The following is an 18,099-nucleotide window of genomic DNA, read 5'->3' on the forward strand; positions in this document are numbered from 1 at the left end:
TACACTGGGCTGGATGGGGATTAACTGGCCCGGCGAAGAGATATAAACCAATCTAACCTGGGCAATCATGTTGTGAGGGCTGGCTGTGTATTCCAGTGGCGCTACAGTCAATATTAGACTTTCGGGAGTGTGTGTGTGTGTGTGTAAGTGGGAGCCCCGGAAGGAGAGAGGACTTAAGCGTTAAGTGGTAAATTCCTGTTTCTCTCTCTCTCTCTCTATCTCTCTATCTCTCACACACACACACACACACACTATTTGAGCCATGAGCCCTGTAGGGGATTGTCCTCCTGCCTAATCTCGCTCCATCATTGTCAAAGAGATTCTCCTGTAGACACTTTGTGACACGTGAATCCAACGACCCTCACAGAAAAACATCGAGCACGTCGTGTGTGCCGCGCGACGTTAACCGACCATCGAATGCGCTTTCATTCGTCTCAACCTCAGAACTACAATCCAGCGCCGCCACTAGTGGCCCGTGTGCAAAGACACCCACCCATCACCAACACAAGTCACAGGGGGAAAACGCACAAACGACAGGGGGCAATTTTCACAACATATACGCAACAATACACTGCATTAGAGCCGCGCCTCCCGGTGTAAACATTCACTTATCTATACGGTAATAGGAGGCCGCAGAACGTGACAACCAGAGAGAGACGATGCAGACGGAGTGATGCGAGATGTAATCTGCTCCGGGGAGACAGAGAGGAAGCGGGGAAAGGAAGAGGGGTGAAATGCGTCTTTATGGGCGACACAATTTGTTTTGGAGTTGGCGGCGAATTGACAATGAAGCCGTCAACAACAACAACAACACATATCTTTGCAGGAGATATTGATGCAGAAAAGGGCATGGCGTACGGGCGACACGGGAAGTACCCGAAGCCATTACAATCGCAGCTGGCGAGTGTAAGTGGAGTGTGATTATAGACTCGCCGCACTTTGTATGAATTACAGTGATTCTCTCTAATGTATAATGTATGTTTGAACAAACATGACCTACTCTATGAGGAGCAAATGCAGCAAAATGGTGTAAAAGTGGATGCGTGCACCTGCCGCCATTGGGTCTCCGTGTGCGAATGCTCGGATGTGTGGCCACGAAAGGAAACGGTTTGGGAAATGTGATAATTTGCTTTCTTTTTGAGAGCGAGATGGAAAGATCAATATCGATCGTGTGTGACGAGAGATTGCCAGATTGGAACTATTTTGTGCCGAACAACAGCCAGTGACTGTGGACTGTGGGCTGGGAGACGAGGCAGAAGAGAACGCTGGTCCCCGAACCTTCGTGGGTGGTGATCGGTAAGGAGTCGCTCACCGACCCGACGACTAATGTTTACTTGCGTCATCTCTTAAGATGCACCGATTGCAATTCCCCCGGCATTTCCTATACGTTAAATGTCTGAGCAGCAGAATCCGATGTCTGCGGATTCCAGTTTCCTTTCTAGGAACTCTAAGTTGACAGTTCAGACTAAACTTTTCACCACCGTGCCCGAAATATAAGCAAATCGATGGATTCAGTTTAATGCTGCTGACACATGTGGGATGAATGGTGACAACTAAACTTCTTTTCTCTTTCACTTCTGGTTCATACAGTGTCAAATTCAGGTGGCTATAATTTCCACTTCCTGGAACGTAAGCCCGTAATTTCCATCTTCCCCGGGCACAGCTGGCGGTACCTCCGCTAGAGATTGACCTCTGATGGCACACGCTGTACTCAGCAATGCATCACAGCGGTACAGCGGAGGTATTGAAATCGTACGGTCGGGATTTGTAAATACGTTGATATACCGTAATACCGCCCCCAGGCCTCATTCATATTAAGCATATTCCCCAAAATATTGACCTTTCACGCGATCACGCCGCCACAAGACAATAAGACACAACAATCAGCCAAACAGAGACAGAGAAAGAGTGAGCGAAGTGGAGGAGAAATCACAAAGGAATTGCACTTTCTCTCTCTCATATGATCTATTATTAATCAAATTTTCCACGGACCCTTACATTTTTGGGGGTGGTAGGGGGGGGGTGAGAAAAAAATCACATTGAGCAAATTAATGAGGTAAACGTAATGATCTGAGATGATCAAAGGATATCAGTGTTGGGCAAAGTATAGCCACCAATTAGTAAAACAAGCGCAGGAAAGGGACTAAAATATGCACCGCCGCGCCTGATGAGAAGGCAGGGTCAGAGAGGATGGACTAATTTCACAAATGAAACGACGTGCACCAAGACAGGCCCACGTGTGCGTGTGCGTGTGTGTGTGTGTGTGTGTGTGTGTGTGTGTGTGTTCCAGGAAGAGGGGAGGGTGTATGCGGGTCATGTTTAGATTCCCCCTGGGCCTATGAGCAGAGAGAGTCAGGGAGGTCCCATAAGAGCAGCAGGAGAGAAGCTGGCTTTACTTTGATAACAATAATAAGGTATTTGCCTCTCTCTCTCTCTGTCTCCTTTTTTTTTACCCGCTTTGGCACAATGAGCACCGCCGTCTCGTTTGATCCATGAACAGAGCTTGTTATGTTCTTTTTTTTTTTTTAAGAGTTTGATGCACAAAGGAACAGGAGGGGGGGGGGGAATAAGTTTGGAAATAGGCTGCATCTGTCCAACTTGGACTTTGGTTCATTAGGAAGGCCTCGAGGGGGGTACTACTTTTTATCAGTTCTTGTTTTGTTATTATTAATTTTTTCTGGTCTTTTTTTGTATGTTTTAAGGGGTGGGCACTGCTTGACCCGCTGATTAAGAATAACGTCCTAACATGAGTGAAGTTGGGGCACGCAAAAAAAAACACTGCAATGTTAAATCACAGACTTTTAATTTCCTGACGCTCGTTCAGACAGTTTCATTGGGAACAAAGTGTGTGAAAATGAAACGACGAGGCAGCAGTGAACCAAACACTGAGCGGCTGCACACATCCACAGCTCCTCGACTGTTCTCCTCTGAGTTGTTACGTCTGTCGGACTTTTGCATTGGACCAAAATTGTGTCCCCACGGCCGGCTGAATGCAAACCATGTTTATGTGAGATCAAAACTTAATTCACAGTTTTTTTGTGAGTCACCGGTGAAGACAACTCTGGTAAAAAATAAGGTCTGAAACAAGATGAAATAAAAATGTCTACTTCTGCAATGGTGAGACACCTTCACACAAAAACACACGCACACACACACACTGATCTCATCCATACTCCCCTGGAGTCACTACATGGTATTTTTTGTGAAATCTTAACGCAAGAAGATCCACGTGTGGTTAACATTGCAAAGAAGTGACGGTTAGGTTGAGGACACAACACTGATTGGTTAGTTAGAAACAACATCATGGTTTGGCTTAAAATGAGTATTCATGCAACGTAACTTAAGCTGGGGAAATAGTGACTTAGGGACACAATGTGGTCAGTAAGAACCACACGGTCGCTGGTCCCCTGTGTTTGTTGCCCCATCACTTTCTTCAGCCCTTAACTGACTCTATAGCTTATAAAAGCACGCCCGTTGCCCTCAGCGTCTAATAATAATCTACATCGGAGGTTATCTGAACGCCCGGAGCGTCTCGTGGGACGGTGTCGAGACGTCGAGGGTCACTGCCCAAGCATCGGTATATAACACCCTGGGAGGGAGGACACGGCTGCAATCGTACCAGCTGGCAACAACAAAAAACCCAGAGCCTTCAGTGTCAAGTCACACATGACACGGAAGTCTCCCGACTGCACTCCCCATCGCTCCTCTCCCCCTTCAACCATTCATCCCGATCAGCGTCTTCTCATCCCCGAAAACATGTGCCGCATGCTCATCCGTCCCCAGTTTTCCCTCTTCGATCTTTAAAGGACATTTGCCGTCCTTTTAAAGTCAAATATTGTAACAGCTCACTTACGGAAAAAAGCCTCCACGGGGAATGAAAGCGTGCAGCACATCTATAAAAATGAATAACAATGGATCACTTTGGGCTTACAAAACAGAGACGACACTGGAGGTGGTGTGGAGGAGGAGGAAAAGAGAGGGGTGGCGTGTGCGTGTGTGGGGGGGGAGTTAACAGTTCCTTCTGATGAATTATAATCCTGATCTTGAAAAAAATGTTTTTAAAAGCCTCGTCCAAAAGTCTGCAGAGATGCAAGGAAGGATAAAAAAGATAGACAGATCATTAGATAGATGGATAGATGGGGAGAAAAAATAACGTGGGGGATGCAGACCACGAAGGAGGGAGAACCAAGAGGAGACTCACAAAGCGTCGGCTTAAGTAGAACAGCACTAAAGCTTTTATGTGGCACCATGATGAGATGAATCCAGGTAAAACTCTGAGTTTATGACTTAACAAATGGAGCTGGGTGAAATGAAAGGGCTGAAAGAGTGAATCCTCACTCTGTTCACAGTGTGAAGTGTTAACCCATCAAATGGATTGTTAGTGAATGTCTCACTTAAAAAAGCAAATGGGCTAAATCTTTCAAAACCTGCAGGTTTCCAGGAACGAACGGGTCACCGGTAAGTATCATTAAGTGGGATAAGTAGGCAGGAGAGAATCTCAAGCATACATATCACAGAAAAAAATATTGGGAAAAAGTTATTGAATTGGGAGGTTTTCTGTGTGCAGACTTTATTATTTGGATTTTGGAAAAAAAATACTAATTCAACCGATCACGTTGCATGCAACAAATCACTGAATTGCACAGCATAACATACATACTACTTATTACATAATTCCATCAACAGTCAGGAGATTATGATCTGTAAATATGGGCAGTCCTTTATAAATTATAATATTACTACAGTTCATTTCAGAGAGGTCACGTATTGGCTTGAATATTATTTCACACGTAACACAAATAGTTCATCAGGCTGATTTTGTGGTTCTACAATGTCATTCAATAAATGTGTTTTGGATTTGTTGTTAATAGCATTTCTTTCACGAAAAAAAAACTTAATTTCAAGTGTACTAACATCTCTGAGGAACTCACACTAATATATATTTTAATCAAGCCAGAAACAGTCCCACAAACTACGATAGATATAGTGCGATAGAGACAGAAGAGAGGGATATGCTCCATCAATTTTGGGGGATTTGTTTACTGCTTCCTGTCTTAGATCAAGACACCCCCCCCCACCCCTCTCCTCAAACACACACACATACAGCGTTCTTGCCTGAGCCCTCTTCTCGTGTGTGAGTGAGAAGAGAAAGAGAGGGTTCCTCATCAGTTGCATTGGGAGAATTCCACTCAGAGACTGACAGATGTCTGTCTCTGTCTGACTGTTACCTGCATCTAACAATGTGCCTCGCTCTGTGGGCCTCAGGACATGTGCACACACCCACAACAAACACACACACACACACACATTTTTGTGTGCGCAGTTCGGTGTACAGTACATGTTGTCATCCCTCTAAAAACGGAGCGGAAACCAACCCCTGATGGTGCGGCCCGATAACAATATCCACCGCTGCTTGGCAACTGATACTGTAGAACTGTAAATCACAGGCACACTTCACAATTAATGCAGTTACAGTGTGACTCAGCACTGGCTACAATTGGCTCTTCAAATGAATTGAGCGGGTCAATTCTAGGAAACTGAATACAAAGTAGGCCGCCGATGAATAGGCCTAATGATAAAATCCATAGCCATGAGAGCAATATGTCAGAAATCAGAGTGGAGTAGCTTGATCTTTCCCGGTTTGTCATGCACTGAATAAATCAAAGTTAGATCTCTCTAATGGCCGAATCACTTCACCTCATTAAAGTTCTGGAGGTCAGTGCAGCCCTGGCTAATGGTTTAAGACAGCACTGCTCAATAACACAACTGGTTCAGGTAACAAGTAGCTCACACAGGAGCAGAGTTCTGCACCAACAGGACACAGTTCTATGGAGAAGTCTCTTCAGACTTGCTCTAACAGCTTGGATTTTTTTTTTTGCAGCGAGCCGATGAAACTCCTCAAAGTGTCAATGAACAGGGAAGAGCAACGTTGGTCTCTAATCTCTTAACAAACAAGGCACACACCACTCAAGGAAGTTCCCGGGGCCCCAAAGGCGCACATTTGCACACGGCACTGGAGCCATCCAGGCATTAAGCTGGCAGCGGGAAGCCAAGAAATATAAAGCTTTCTCGAATGGAAACAGCAGGAGAGTTTGACACGTACACAAACACAAAGGGTGTGAACTGGGTGATTGGCTCATTATGGAGTCATGTACACAGCGTTTTAGCGTGAGGCGGGCATGACAACTACTTGATAGGGCCTCAGTGCCTTTGGTTGTTCAATAACAAAAAACACATGTTGACCATTTAGCCACACTGGTTCCAGCACCTACAACAAATCATCATAGATCAAAGTAAATAACAAGCACGACTGGCACGGCGCACTTCTGAAAAAACTGGCCTCAAAGCACAATCTCTCAGCCCTGACACCTGACACCAGTCATTCTGTTAGATCTGTGGATGTGTGTGTCCTATTGTGTCATGGCTACTAACGTACGGATTTTCATGATGTGGGAGAATGCAAAAGATTCACGACTTCCTTTTAAAATCTAGTCAAGACACCAACGTCTCCAATGATTACTAATATGATAAAGTGTTCGGACCGGTAGATGCAGATGTACGGCGTATGTGACACTAACGTAAATGCTTCATGATCGAACATCTGCAAGAAACACTGTGGAAATGCTTTTCTAAGTTTTATATAAACTCCCTAGTGGATGGAAAAGAGACCGAGCTAAAACCTCAGAAGGATGCTGCAGCAACAGAAAGACTCCACACAAGTTTCCACAGAACTATTAAAGCAATTCATGTCTCACAGAGCAGAACTACCTATCTATCTGTCCCCCCTCTCTCTCCTCTACTCATCCACCAGCTCTCGCTTGCTTTTTCCGAGAGGCAGGGCGGTGATTGGTGGAAAAAAGCCTCCCTCAATCCAATCCCTAATCCTCAGCAGCCTTTAAACATATGAATGGAGAAGGACCGGGCGGCGGAGGCTCTCTCGCTGCACCGTTCCAAGCGTCATTTTCTCTTTCCTGCGGCGGCGGCTGTGCCAGAGGCAGCGGAGAGAGAGAAAAGGCAGGGAAAAGGGCTCAGCAAGAAGGCACTCAGCCACGACTGTGCGCCCTGCTCTGTGCGCTCTGCGTCTTTGGAGAGCCGAGTCACGCTGCCAGCGCTTCGACAAAACTTGTGTACGGTGCGGTCTGTCTCTTTTTTTTTCTTACCGGATGCTGCGTTGCTGGGGGGGAAACAGCTTTCCTGTGCCTCCCGTCTGTAGCCGTCTCTCTCTGGGATAGGCGGAGAGGTGATGGGGGTCGGGGAAGCTCCTGCTGCTGCTGCTGCGGCTGCTGGTGGAGGTTTGGGTGCTCACATTGATTTGTGTCACTTCTCCGTCTCTCTCGCGCCACTCCACCTCTTCCTGCTCTCTCTCTTTACTTCACTTCACATTACACACACAAACACACACACACAGGGTTGGACAAATTACACAAGGGCAGTGGCACCAAGGGGAGGATATACGTCAGTTTGTTCCTCTCTAGAGCAGCCAGCACCTCTAAACTCCCCGAAACAGCTGTCACCTTCTACCACAGAACTAATAATCTAAAGGCGACACCAACATAACGCTCACTTGTTTTCTTTATGATACACTGATAACTCATTAGCATCTCCAAAAGTGTCTTTAAGTGGTCCCACGAGATTCCTTGCTATTAGAATGACAGTTCTGCATGCAGCCGCAGAGCTCATTTAGCCAATGGGATTGAAAGCGCAGCGGGCGAATGAGCCCTGAAGCGAGATGCAGCAGTAGCCTTTCAAGACGAATGACTTTCTAATGTGTCGGTATCAGGAGCTGCTATAAGTCAGCTGCACACAAAGCTTTATTATTGGTTAAACTCATCTGCTTGTGCAAGCTGAGTTTCTGCTGGCCAGTGCTGGTCTCGATGGAGGGACTAGCCGGCGAGCAAAAGAGGCAGCACCTGTTAACTACTTATCAATATTCTTGTGTTAACAAAATGGGAATGAGGAAAGGGGGGTAACTTAAATTGATAACTCCGACACATGAACATCACTTCTGCAGGAGTCAATAGATAAAACAATTAAATAGAGTAAATATTGCACTACCTTGAGGCTGGAAACACTTCTTCTTCAAGTTCATACCAACGCTTGTCTGCTAGATTTGTGTAAGAAGTCAGTGGTTTGCGAAACACACTTAACTTAACATTCATAGCATGTATGGGCATATTAATGGTGTGTTTATAGATTGTTCCACTACGTGACCAAAAAAGTAGACACTGCGTAGTGTCAATGCGAGCTTAAATGTTTGTGCTAATTTCACCCAACACTATATTTCCACGACACAAAAATTAGTGTTATAGAGTAGTTTGAGTATTAGAACTGCTCAGCTATTTGATAGTAAATGACTGGTTACAATTAAGTTGCTAAATGTGCAGCTTATGTCCACTTTTCAAGTAGCTTATTAATGCTAGTGGGTATGCTGCCATTTTTATCTTTGGAAAGGGGGCGGGGTCAATATGGCTAGACAGGTGTTGAAAATAGGAAGAAAACACGTAGCTATACCCCCGTGAATGCCGCATTGTTTAATTGGTATATATTGTATTATGTATAGGGGTTGACACTGTATTACAACATTAAACCAAGCGACATTCACGAGGACAGCTATACGTGTTCTCTATCCTATTTTTCGAACCCGTCGTAACCACGACAACAACGGACGTATTCGGCTGAAAAGTCACCAGTTAACAGGGTCGCATGTTAAACCGTAACACCGGTTCCGTGTCAGAAATTATTTTCACGGACAAGTCCATATAAATATGACGTAATAAATATGACGTACGGTAATACAATTATACGACCGGCATAAAGTGCAACAATACAACCCACCATTATGCCGCATTAGTGGGAGACCTGCGCTTGTTTATCTGCAACGAGCAGCTGATTTGAGGCTTTTCTTCTTCTTCTGTCTCTTTATTGGCCGTTTCCTTCGCCAAAGAAGCTCTCCAAAGCCGTGTGTTTTGTTTCACTCATGTTCGGTACCTCGTGAGTTTGTTATAGCTCGTGTCTTTGCTAGCTTGTTTATTTTTTGTATAACGTGACCTCTTGAAATGTGTCACGTATTTCGTGACCTCGTGAGAAGCTCAGACGCACATGCGGGTGTATCCGGTCCTTTTTCAAAATAAAATATTTTTCCGACTTTTATTTTTTAATATAATAATGTATTGTATTCACTGCCCGGGTGGGTGGGAGTGGAAAGTCAGGATCGTTTCGTATTGGAGCCACACACATACACACACACACGCACACACAAGAACAGAGCCGAACTTTACACTTGAAGACAACCCCAGCGGACGTAAGCACGACGTGCGCGTCTTTGAGCGGGCTGTTTTGAGACAACGCAGTCATCTTCCTCCTAGAGAGAGACTGTGGAGCTGATTTTGCGCGAGTTTTTGCTGGATTTGGAAGTTTCTGGTGCGGCTTAGTTGGTCAGACAGGAAGAGAGGTAACAGGTGGTCACAGTCGACCCAGAAGTTTGACTCAGGATGGCTGGAGTAGAGGAAGATAGTGATAGCATGGAGCTAAGTGGTAAGAGAATTTGGGTGAAACCGAGAGTGAAGAAGAGGAAGTTGGAGAACCAAAGGCAGAACTACTGAATGTAGTGATACGATTTGAAGGAGAAGGAGGAGTTAAGAAAATTGATCCATTAAAGCTGACTAAAGTAATTAGAGCACAATTGGGAGAAGTGAAGTATGCAAGGGTCTTGGGAGATGGCAATCTCTTAATTGGGTGCAACAGTAAGGAACAAGTTGATAAGGCAAAAACACTTGCCGTGGTTGGACAGATAAAAGTGCTTAAAGTGGTGAAAGTGGGAGAACAGAGGCCAAATGGTATGAATATGAAGGATCTGGTGGCTAGCTTTAATAATATGGAGCAGTTAAGAGTGCTAAAAGAATGACAAGAGGAATAGAGAAAAAACGAAACAATTTTGGTAGAGTTTGATGGAAAAGACATTCGAACTATATTGTGGATTTGTGAAATACAGAGTAAGGGAGTTTACACCAAAACCAGTGAGGTGTTTCAAATGTCAGGAATTTGGGCATGTGGCAAAAGTGTGCAGAGGAAAGATAAGAGAACATGAATATGGAAAGTGTGGAGAAGGAGTTCAGCCAAAGTGCTGCAACTGCGGGATGTGAAGCAATGAGGTGGAAGTCCAACAAACAAGAAGGAAAGGAAATGTAACTTATGCAGAAGCAGTTAAGTTGGTGAGGCAGGAGAAGAAGCCAGAGGAGGGTATCAATAAAGTCCAAATGGCAGTGGAAGCAGAAAGAAATGATAAAGTCAGGGTACGGGCAGAGAAGGAGAAGATGGTGACTTTCATAGCAGGGGTGATAAATGCAACTGTTGAGGTTAAGTCAAAAACTGAAAGGATTCAAATAATTGTTAAAGCAGCAGTTCATCATCTTGATATGATAGGTTTAAAATGGGAGTGTACAGGCAAGCCAGCATGCATGTATTGGGTGATAATCATGTTAATACTTCAATGGAATGCAGTTTAATTTCCAATGGGCAGGAGCTTAAGAAATTTATAGATAGCAGAAGGAGAAACCAGATGTCCAGAATCGTGGCTAAAGCCAAGATTGGACTTTGTAATAAATGGGTATGTATCAATTCAAGAGATAGGAAAGAAGGACAAGGAGGGGCTGTGTTACTTTTATAAAGAAGGATTCCCCATAGTACTGGGTATAGTTGAAGTTTGGAGTGATAGGAAGAAATTTGTGGTTGTGAATTATTATAATCCATGTGTAAAACTAGAATTGAGAGAATTGGAAGAAATAGAAGGACAAGATCGGACAAGTATAGTATGGTGTGGGGACTTCAACGCATAACACATTATGGGGAGTGGAGTAACGGATGGCAATGGACAAACTATAGAAGAACTATTAGATGTTAGGAATTTAGTCTGCATAAATGATAGTGTCAAGTAACATTGCGGCAGTGTGTGATTGGAAAGCATATCATGAGGGAACTATAAATAAATATTCGTATGTCAGTAGTGGAAGAAGCCAGGGTGAGGGGAAAATGGGTCTTTGGGAAGGCCAACTGGAAGAGATTTAAGGAAAAGAGTGATGGGCATCTGAGTAAGATTAATGGTGATATGCCTATAGAAAGCCTAAATGATATGATCAGTCCATCCCAAAAAGTAAAGGAAAAGCAAGTAGAAAAGCAGTACCATGGTGGACCAATACTTGTAAAGAGGCGGTTAGAAATAGAAACAGGGCATTCAAGTTCATGAAAAGAACCCATAACTATCAGTATATGATACAGTTCAAGAAAGCTCAGGCAGTAGTGAAGAACAAATAGGGGCAAAGAGAGGGACATACTGGAGGAAGTTTTTGAGACAGTTGGAAATACAACACCAGTAGGAGAAATATGGGAATGATTAGAAAGATGGGGGGACAGAAGAGTGGAGTTATCCTGTACTAAAAGCTGGAGAAGAGTAATAATCTGTCTGAGGAAGGGAAACTACAGAGAGGAAACAAGATGTACACATAGGGAGGCCTTGAGGAAGAAGGAGGATACTGAAGATGAACTAAGTGTACCATTTACAATAAAATGATGACATATGTTACATTATGGTAAAACAATTAAGTGGAGAGGGCTGAATAAATTGTTAACATTGTATAATAAAGTGTGGGAGGAAGGTAGCATACCAGCAAGGTGGAAGGAGGCTGTGATTGTCCCTATAAGGAAGCCAGGAAAGATGCCAGTAACCCATCAAATTATAGGCCCAAATATATGCAAACTTATGGAACGGATGGTAAATGAGAGATTAATGTACTATGTTCAATCCTATGTTTAGAAGATGAGGTAAGAAAGGCACAGGTTAACAAAGAAACTGTGGCAGCAGTGTTTTGATGTAGGATATGCTATGGAGGGAAGGGCTATTGATTAAAATGCATTCCATAGGAATTGGGGAAACTGTTTAATTGGGTTAAAGATCAAGAACATTTGAGGTAGAAAATGGGACACCACAAAAATGACATCTTTGGAAAGGTCTCACCAGATGTGGGAAGGTCACTATTTGCAGATGATGGGGCTCTATGGGTTGAACTGTGGGGAAGAAATGGGGATCAGATTTTCAGCAGAAAAAAGACGTTTCGTTTTCTTACACTTTTGACAGCAGATTAACATGGAAGGACCACATTAAAAACGTTAGCGAAGTGTAAAAAAGTAATTAATGTATTGAGATGTCTGGTAGGGTTGGACTGGGAGCAGAGGTTGCATCTCTACTGCACATGTACAAAGCTTTAATTAAATCCAGATTAGATTATGGTAGTGTAGCATATGGGTCAGCTTCAGAAACCGCACTTAAGCAGCTAGATGTTATCCAGCCAGGGCCTTGAGAATCTGTATAGGGCAAGAGAACACATCACCTGTGTGCCAGTGAGAGACGAGAGAATGGGTCTTGGGTCTGCAACTGCTGGGTGCTTGCTGGGTAATTATGAGAGGTCATGAAGGAGATGAGGGTAGTCATCCAACTAAAAAGTACTGCAGGCATGTTGGGAAGGGCACAGTGCAAAAAAGAGTTTTTGGCTGGATAGGAGAGCAAGCAGCAGAAGCCTAGGAGTCTCTGAGATAGAGCTTATCCCTACTGTCATTTGGCCAATAACCTGTGTGGTCTAGTGAGTGAGTTCTATGAGTACAGCTGGAAAAAATACGTAGAGCATGTGCAGGTTTCTGATGGATCTAAACATTATGAAATATACAGACGCACTTCGGTTTTCTGGCTGTGTATTCAGTTGAATTGTATGCACTTGTCTTGGCATTAGAGTGGATTGAGAAACAAAGACCAGGCAAAGTCCTTGTGCAGTGACTCCATGTCGGCACTCCGCCAGTCTGAAAGTCGTCTGTCCAAAACGCGACAAGATCTACTGTTTAAAATATTGACAATGGGCATCATCAAGGAAAATATCAACAGGGTGTGGCAACGTCAATGGGACCAGGGGCGGAGGGAGACACTCTCAATTCAGAGTAAAGTTGTGATGGGGACACCCAAACTGACTTTTGTGAGCGCGCAGCAGAACAAAACGGTACAACATGTTGTTACGGATGAAGGGAAGCGGATAGGGATATTATTGGGGGGGGGTGTGGTGTGGGAAGAGGGTGTTTCATGCAATTTTGCGAAGCTACAGGACTGATGGGGAAAGTAGTAGCTAGGAACCGAAGATGGATGTAAGTAGTGCAAGGAAAAGGATGCAAGTAAAACAAAACAGACAGAAGAAGAAGAAGAACTGCCCGGGTGTTAATAACCGCTGCTGTAGCTTTCTCAAAGAACTAGAATCTACGAGGGACCATCAATTTGTCCCTCCCACGTGCATATATGAATATGGCCTTCACAGTCACCAGACCTCAACCAAACTCAAGAGCCATTGGAGATATCCTTTTGGCAAGAAGGATGTCCATCCCTCTGGAGGCATTATGCAGCAGGAAACGAGCTCTACTCATTGCCCTTTCTCTGAAGTCTCTTGAAGTCTGGAGGGTACTACCAGCAGCCAGCAGTAAAGATCCTCTCACATCCTCCTTTCATTTGTGTTAAATCGATAGCAACAGTCCAAAGCTGGTAAAAAAACAACAACAACCAGGGATGTATTTGGACTTCCCTCCACTTCTTAATATGCATATATATATATATATATATACATCTTTAGTAGTGATTGATTAGGTGTGTATGGTGTTGTTTGCCTCATGATGCTCACCAGCTCCAGATCATTGTTTACCGCGCTCATTATTTACTGCCCCAGTCACTGGGCCTCACTCTTTCTCTCTCTCTCTCTCTCTTTCTCTCTGATTGTATGCTTACTTGTTTCTAATGTGCGTTGTGCTGCCCACTGTACCTTGTAAATGCCACAATAGGGCCGTGCAGAGAAGAAAAAGGGCTCTGGGGCAATCAGCAAAGCGTGGGGGCAGAGCGGATGCGCTTCAAAGGCTGTCAAAACTATATTATATAGTTGATCCCTGTCCAATTCCCTTTCACAGTTCAATAGCTACTGTGTTAAAGCTGGAGAAAACAATGGCACGCACTGGCGTCCCCTCACTCTGAAGTTAGCTCACACAAGAGGCATTGTATTTCTGTGTGTGTGTGTGCAACAGAGGGGAGGTTACTGGTCGAACAAGGGGACGTCCAAGTAGAGTGACCGCATAGGTCAGGTTTGACACACTTTATTATTCATTCGCTGTTTGTCCTCAGCTGGGCTTAGCTCATCAGCACACACGGACACACACACACAACCTCCCCTAGGTGCGGCTTTTACTGCGCATATGCTCCTGGACGATGCACAAATGTCATGAACAATAACTGGGACGTCACTCCAAATTTCCTCTGCTCTCTTCTGTTCCGTTTAGCAGCTCTGCGGCTCAGGGAACAGGCTCCCGCTCCCTTCCTCTCTCTTCCTTATTTCTCTCTTTCTTTCTCTCTCTCTCTCTCATGTGTGTGTGTTTGTGTGTCCTATGTCCAATACAATTCAGCCACGAGAACCTGGATTATCACGACTGGAGGTGCTCTAAAAGGAGACGCCTGGTAAAATTAAAAAAGTGGCCCAGTGGTACAAACTGGTTTGTTTAGGCCTCAACTATATAATTTCCCACCTGTAATTTTAATAATGTTCCTTTTCCCTCCTCCGCTCCATGTCTTGTTATTAGGGTGCAGTGGGATGTCAAGGGCCTCTGACGTTTCAGTCAACTTCTATATTTAAAAAGTTTATCAGGAAATGCTGAATTTCTATTGATCTATTTTCATCCATCACATGTTTTTCTGTCATGTCATCTTCGCCACAAGGCGTGTAATCATCTGCTGGCTTGTGATTAATGTGCAGTCGCTTTTTTTATTTCCCTATTATTTCCTGCAAAGGCACTTTGGTCTACTTTTGAGTTGAATGGTTTTCTACATTAATGCATTTAATTGATGTATACAGTATCTCTCTTTTCAAGGTACTCAAAGACACGTTACATCACATAATTAAAACATCCTCAAATCTATCAAATAAAATTACCATAAAACCTTTAGTTCCTGTACCATATTTAGTTGCTTTTCTTTGTTTTTTTATCTTCATGTCTGGACTGAAATCTGTTTTTGTGTTTGTTATGTATTTATACTCTGTGTGCACCATCCCTGGATGCCAATGCTGAAGCATGCAAGATAGTTTTTGTTTGACCAATTAGAACATAGAGCACACAATCACACATTAAAAGCACATTAAAATACATGAGTCAAGGGCGCTACAATTTAATAATGATCAGCATACATTCATTTTGAATGCCTGAGAATTTATATCCATGCGTAAGTTTAAAAAAAACCCAGAAGTTACCATTTTGATGAACCAGTTATTAGGAGAGCTGAGTAATAATAATATTAACAATAATACATTTATTTTATAAGGCGCCTTTCAAGGCACTCAAGGTCGCCGTACAACACATTCAAAACAGTTCAAGGATGGACACAATTAAAAAAGTAGAACAGAGTAATTGTTCTCTTCGCAGGTCAACAGCTCTTACTGACGACACTGAGGTCAAGTCTGCCGTTTTCCATTCTACACTTAAAGACGTTCATATTATTTCATATTTCATATTGATTCCCGTATGTTTGGGCAAACAAACAGAACTTACAGTATCACGTTTGGAAACATTGAAACGGTGAGTTAAGCGTGATTTCACAGGTGTAATTTCCTAATAAACTCTGTAATCTGACGCTAATCAAAACGATAATAGAGACACTCGTCTTATTAGTGTAGTTAGCTGTCTTGATTTTGAACAAACTTAACTCCATTAAAAAAGTAGAAGGAGTATATTTATTTCATAAATTAATAAAATCCTTATGAGCTTCAACTCATGGCCTCACTCATTGTAAAATCCTATACGGCTCTGTATCTTTGTCCAATTGTACAACAAAGACCTATATTTTTTTCACGCTTACTTGACATACTAATCTGTTTTTTCTTCACTAAGTAATTTAGTTGTAAGAGGCTCCGCTCCGAGTTTGGGGTTGTTTGGGAATGCTTCCAAAATCACTGTTGGTCTTTTTACTTCAAAACTGGGCACCAGAAGTGCCCTAATTTGTTTAAAGCTGCTCCAAATCAAGATCATGTGCAGCACTCTCTTCGTCCCTCCCTTCCCTCTCGTAGTTTCATAGATATTGGAGAGTGTGTGTGTGTGTGTGTGTGCATGTGTGTGTGCATGTGTGTGTGTGTGTGGGTGTGTTGGTATGAGAATCAGGAATTCAAGCCTCAGACATAATACGAGTGTAACTTCTAGTGCTCGATCTGAGAAAAGTTTCATTTTCAATTCCCCGTCTATTCCCGTCAAAGCGGTCTCTGACCTCTCAGCCATTTCACTTCCTTTCTTTTTTTAATGTTTTTTTTTAATGATGCCTTACGACTTCTAAGATCTGTTCAGAAATTCCAATCGGGGATGATATGTTTGATCACAATACAGATAACCTCTACTCATGCTCCCATGATGGGGCAAGAAACACACTGAATGTTGTGGGGATGTAAGACGGTTTTCAAAAGGCAACACAAACACACACACCCACACACACACACACACACACACACATTGCATTACTTTTTAGTACTTCATAGCTACTTTCCCAGTATTTGGCAGCCTGCCCCAGACCCGCAAGGCACGGAGCTTAAGAGCCTGGCCAATAGACACCATGCTGAGCCGACAAGGCAGCCCCCCCCCTCAACCCACCTGGAGCAGAAGCCCTAATAAACCAGCACATATTTCTTTTTTAAGACGGGGGCACCCACGATCAAACCGAGGACACTAGGTGGCACAAATCAGCCCTGTGTGCTGGCTGAAAGCTGCAGCTCCTGAAGCCAAGCACTTCCCATACGCCCATTAAATTTCCCCTTCAAGATTAAAATACTTTCGTCAACGCTGACGTTCAACTTTTGCTGCAAAACGTCTGTGTCGGTGTATCAAGACGTCGTTAAGCAGCTGCAGATATCCTGTGTTACTTCTCAGGATGTCTATTGATGAACTTATTGGGATGGTTATTATTGAATATGGTTATTCATACTCTCTGGAAGGCATCATTTTAAAAGGCCAGGTGGCACATGTACACACACATGAACACAAATCACATCCATATTGTGGGCTTTTTTGATACTGTCGACAGTTTCTGATGATTTTGATCAAACTTAGAGAATTGGAGAGAATATTGCAAACAAATATAACACTGAAATTGCTGTTAATCATTTTTATCGAAATATAAATGACTATTTGACACATAGGAGAGATTTAGTGGAACATGTGAGTCTCTTACCTCCTGTCATGTCCTGTAGCTCCACCGATGCACCTCGCTCACATAGCTCAGGCTTAACCACCCTCTAGTGACCGGAAACTCACATTGCAGTCACACAGCAGCAATCTCCAGTTATTAGAAAAGCAGCTTTGGCTTCAGCTCCCCGCTGATATTTCTACACGTATGTGCTCTGCTAGACAAATATATCATGATATATCCATCCGCCGGGGTCGGGCTATTCCAAGCCTGAGAAATGACAGAGAAATGCAGGAAGTCGTTGGAACATAAACAAGGCGCAATGGAGGAAGCGAGGGTCAAGGCGGTGCTTCCTGTTCCAAAAAAACACGTCTGTGTGCCTGAAAGCAGACAGAAGTGGCACAGTGGAGCTCAACTCCAATTTATCGTCTTATTATTACCAAGCTTTTGTTTATGGAAACTTTCCTTTATCCTATATACACTTTGAGGTTTTTTTTTTCCCTCCTAAAAACCTGCAGTCTGTACATTCTCAATTAAAGCTCAATTTTACAATTCAATGCTTTTTGAATGAGCTCACACGTATTCTATATAACGTTTATCATTATTGGAAACTTGTTGCTTCTATATCCTGTTTTATCTTGTATATCATGCTTCATGTATCATCCTTTTTTAAATTACATTTAGTCTATAATATGTCATAAAATAGTGGAATAGTGTGTTTGGTCTATGTGACCAAGATGATGATCTAAAACAAGTGAATATTTGAAGCTGTAACTTCTGCGTTATTATTATACTCTACTTTACTTTTATGAACCTTGAGAGGAATAACAATGAATACGTGAGACATGATTATAAAAGCATATCAAAAA

The 18,099-nt window shown here is 43.2% G+C and overlaps 1 protein-coding gene across 9 annotated transcripts in view; it reads right to left on the bottom strand.

Annotated features, from left to right (window-relative positions):
* Positions 1–17,452, bottom strand: part of sox5 (SRY-box transcription factor 5) — a 225,593-nt gene extending 208,141 nt beyond the window's left edge. For 7 of the 9 annotated variants that reach the window (XM_056424355.1, XM_056424354.1, XM_056424353.1 and 4 more), the window contains exon 1: positions 7,161–9,132. The gene's annotated coding sequence lies outside the window, so the exon portion shown is untranslated. Of the gene's footprint in view, positions 1–7,160; positions 9,133–17,275 lie in introns of those variants that run through there. The other 2 variants (XM_056424351.1, XM_056424349.1) reach the window with 2 other exon arrangements.
* Between the last annotated feature and the right edge of the window lie 647 nt (positions 17,453–18,099).

The sequence above is a fragment of the Pseudoliparis swirei genome, chromosome 10, assembly GCF_029220125.1.
Source record: "Pseudoliparis swirei isolate HS2019 ecotype Mariana Trench chromosome 10, NWPU_hadal_v1, whole genome shotgun sequence".
Lineage (NCBI taxonomy): Eukaryota > Metazoa > Chordata > Actinopteri > Perciformes > Liparidae > Pseudoliparis > Pseudoliparis swirei.